Source organism: Cicer arietinum, chromosome 4 (assembly GCF_000331145.2).
Source record: "Cicer arietinum cultivar CDC Frontier isolate Library 1 chromosome 4, Cicar.CDCFrontier_v2.0, whole genome shotgun sequence".
In the NCBI taxonomy this organism is placed as follows: Eukaryota; Viridiplantae; Streptophyta; class Magnoliopsida; order Fabales; family Fabaceae; genus Cicer; species Cicer arietinum.
The window spans coordinates 40,851,585-40,856,400 of NC_021163.2; positions in this window are offsets into that span (position 1 = coordinate 40,851,585).

Below are 4,816 nucleotides of genomic sequence, written 5' to 3' on the forward strand. Positions count from 1 at the left end.
TAATAATAATAATAATAATAATAATAATAATAATAATAATAATAATAATAATAATAATAATAATAATAATAATGATGATGATGTCGTGCCATAAATAGCCGTATAACAGCCAATAATATCTATTAATAGCATAAGTTATAAATTGTATTAGTCATAAACTGAATTAATGGACCAAAATTGAATGCTCCATATAAATTGAATCATAATATTAATAATAATAATATTGGAGCCTTATATACATTAGCAGTAGGTATATACATATCCGTACCATATATGCCTGTACCATATATACATTAGCCGATAGGTCAACATGTATGTACGGTATATATATAAATATCATTAGCCTAAGTTACGCGTATGCACTGAAGGAAAGAAAAAGAAAACAAGTCCGCCACAACAATGTTTCAGTCCCTGGGTTCTAACAACAACACTACAATATAGCATAACCATACAACATGTATACTTTTCTTAATTTCATCAATTAATACTATTTGGTCTGAGTAAAAAGAAGGGAGTATATTTTCCTAATTCCATCAATTATATCAATATAGGGTTGTTGATCGAATTATATCAATGTTGGGCAGTATAGGTGTAGTCATAGTTAGCATTCTCAATATGATGTTGATATATATTTGTGATGTAGATGAAAGTATAAGGGAAACCTTGATAAAGAGTTCTGTTGTGGTGAACTACATATTCCAAGCAGTAAAACTAAAATATTGTGACTGTGATTTCAAATGGAAAATCCCTTTAAAACAATTCTTTCTGCATAGCTTAAGCATTGATTTATCTAATATTTAGGACTTTCTTTGTTATGTAAAGTCTTACGTTTATATTTAGGCAGTATAGGCTGATCAGCTAACTATGAGAAACAATGTTAAACAATGTCTTGTGCAAAACCATAGTTCCTCAACTTGTCTCATGGTTTGATGGAGATTATTTAACATGATCAATATGCCTTTGTTGCTCAAATGATTATTTCTTTACCTATTGGAATTTCTGATAGCAGTAGTTATGGTTTACATGCATAATATCAAAATTTTGTTGTTCTATAAGCAATTAGAGGCATTGAAAAAAATGGTACTATCATTATAATAACATACAATTCAGTCATGAGTAATTAGACTAGTCTTATTCTAGAAAAGATTTTTTTTTAACTAAACGGTATCTTTAATTCTACTTTTAACACCCAAACTACAAATATACGCAATAATTATTTAAATATGTGATCCTGTCTTATTTTAATTAAAACTAGAAATTGTTTTCGGTTAGTATAATAATATGTATGTTTCGATGATATTGAATATATTTTTGGATTATAATACAAATAGCATAAAATTTATTTATGTATTATAAATATATAAATTATTTATTCATTGGAGCAAATAATTAATTTGTACTTGGTTGTTGCGTTGATTTATTTTCTTTCGCGGACTATTAGAGACGGTAGTTGACGAAGACGCAATACACTAAATCAGAGGATCAACTTCGTTGCGAAAAATCATCAGCCAAGGTAAGGGGTGAGATGAGGTTCGATTTTATGAGTATAAAATAACGTGGGATGAACGAGAATGCTGAAATTCCCAAATATTCATTCGGGGCTTACTACGTGCCGTTGAGCCCTATTGAGTAATAATAATTAATTAATAATATATGAATGGTAATACTGAAGACTAAAATATAATTTAGAAACCTATAGAATTGTTGAAAATTAATTTATATTAAGATTGTGTGTTATTTGATTTTATGAAACCCATAGTAATTGTTATTGTATGAATGATATGTAGTTGAGTGTTTTGGTTACTGGATTGAATTTGTGATATTACTTGAATGTGCCACCTGTTTGATCTTTCATTTTGTGATAAGACTGGATTATGCATTGTGAGTAGTGTATACCAAAATATTGAGATTTTATTGTGATTGACTGATATACAAATATAATGATGAATGTTGTGAAGTTAAACTGGAACTTATTGAGTCGTGATGTTGGAGTTAGGACTATTTTGTCATCATAAAGGGAGGGTCTGACAAACCTTGTTATTCAGGGAAGTACAACTAAATGAGCCTGATTGTGGAGGGCTACAGTCGAACTGTAAGGTAAGACTGATAGACCTTGGGGGTACATCTAGTGGGGAATTCCTAACTGGATTAGTAGGTTATTCCCTAAGGCCGGGAACTACCGTGCAACACAAGAGTACCCCGACCGTCGCGTATATGTGTGTCGGGTTGAGTTGAGGGGATCTATGAGGACTTGGCCATTCATGAATTGTCCATCCACTCTTGTAGTGGCATAGTATCAGGCCTCCTAACCAAGTACTTCAGAGTAGAATGGTACCAAATGATGAAGTATAGAGTATAGGACATGCATAGTATTTCATCCTTGCGAATGTCTTATTGTGATTGAATTTGATGAACCATCGATATTATACACTTGAATGTTGATGAGTTTGTGATAATTTGATTGCTTGTGTGTTCTCCTCGTGTATTTTATACTGTGACATAATTTCGAAACTCACCCTTCGTTGTTTGTGTTTGGCGTTTGCAATGGAAGCAGACGAGCTGCAAGCTGCAGGTGAAGACTAATACTCTAGAAGTGTAGGAAGTCGTCTTATCTTGAAGACTTTTACTATCTATCTTTTGTTAATGTTATTTTGAATGTATTTTATTTTTGGGGATTCCCGCTCTGATAGTGACATCGGGTTGGGACCATATTTACATTTATCATTAAACTTATGTATGTGTACTTCAAAAAGGATTTTGTTGTCTGATATTATGATTTCGATGTCATTAAGTTTGATGGAAATTTTGGAGTGCTGTGATATGTTCACGATTACGTGATACTCTTTACCTTAAAATAAAAAAAAATGTTTGAAAGTTTTTATTTATTTATTTATTTAAAAAGAATTTCATTGTGTTGAAAAAAAATAATTAACTTTTTTTCTTGGGGTTTAGGGTGTCACATGATTAATGGTAGTGATATTGTGATGAAAATATTGAATTAACCCCATAGTTGATGAAATAATGGTGATTTCTGTAATACCCTAAATTTTATATTAAACTATTTTATTAGTTAAGTACAATTTTAAATAATTAATTTAATATTAAATAGAATATAAGATGATAAATTTTCTAACTAATTTTTCGTTATATAGGTGATTTATATGATGTGCTAGTTTTATAAGTATTAGATTACATGAGCGATATAAATAATAAATATTATATTTTATTATTTTATATATTTTTTAAAATAATAGTATTTTAGTGTAATATATATATTTTAAAGAAAAATATTTTATACGATTTTACGTGTATATACATGTACCCAATTAATGTAATACTTTTAGATGCGCTTGACTGATGTTAAGTATGCACGGAGTTATATTTCAATTAGTTATAACTATTTTCTATTTTTAGTTATTTTTTATAAATAATTATGTTGAGATAGTAGTGATATTGTGTTTGATTTATTTTATTTTTATATACTTGTTATGACATTGTGATTTTATATATATTTATTAAGATTTAGTAATTAATATAAAGTGTTGATGTTATATTTATTTATTTTATAATTTCAACTATTCTCTAATGATGGTAATATTTTAATTTGAGTATTTGAAAAAAATAAATATTATCATACAGATTATTTTGAATATGAGATTTTTTTGTTATTAATGTATTTTAAAGATTAATTATTTTTATTTATAAATTGTTAGTTTTGAAATAGTAATAATGCTTTATTAATGAAATTGTGTTTTAAAAAAAAAAATAAAACTAGTAAAACCTAAAAGGAGACCAATGGGTTTGATTCATGTATGAACCCTAATTGTTAATAAAATAAAACAAACAAAAAAGGGAAGAGAGTTGGAAGGGCAACCGTAAAACCAAAGAGAAAACACAACAATAATCATATTGTTTGACACTGGTGATCGATAACTGTTCCAAAAAACTTTCTCCATTTTCGTCCAAATTTGAGTATGTTATTTCATTCATTTAACTCGTCAATTAAACATAATTTTCCAGATTTTTAACAACCCCAATTTCTCTCTAAAATACCCGACTTCTTCGTTTGTAGAATTCATTATTTTGGATCGTTCTCCTTCACCGTAAGTCTGATTTGAGTGAAACCAACACCAAAACGACCGTGTGAAAAGTGGCTATATTATCCACAAATTGAGTTTCTGATTTATAGTAATTTTCCTTGACCGAATTTTGAATTTAGTTTTTAGAGTATCTTCTCATAATTTATTTTTAACATTTACCCATAAATTGTCGAGTTAGATCGATTGAATGACAAAGAGTCAATGAAAAAAGGTTGTTTGCTCGTGGAATTGTATACATGTGTGAAAGCGTCAAAATAAGGTAAGGGGTGAGAGAACGTTTGAATTCATGAGTATAATATAATTTGAGACGAACGGGAAAACCGTATTTCCCAACGATTCATTCGTGGCACGCTACATACGACAGTAGCCCTTTGAGTGATAAATTAATTAATGTTAAAACATGGGAATTGTGAGATTAAAATATGGAATAGAAATATTTATAAGGTATTTATTGATTTAACTTCGTTAAATGTGTAGTATTGTATATTATTGTGATGTTTGAATTATTTTTATTAAATGTGATATTTGATATTATTGTGATATTAGATGTTGAATGAATTGTATATATATGTTTGATTAGACGTGTTTATGTGATGTGATAATAAAAAGTTAATTTATTTTGATACGTTTATGTGATTATGGTGATGTATAATTAATAGTAACGATGTTATAAATTTGTGACAAGCCTATGTGATGATGCATGCTTGATAATAGTG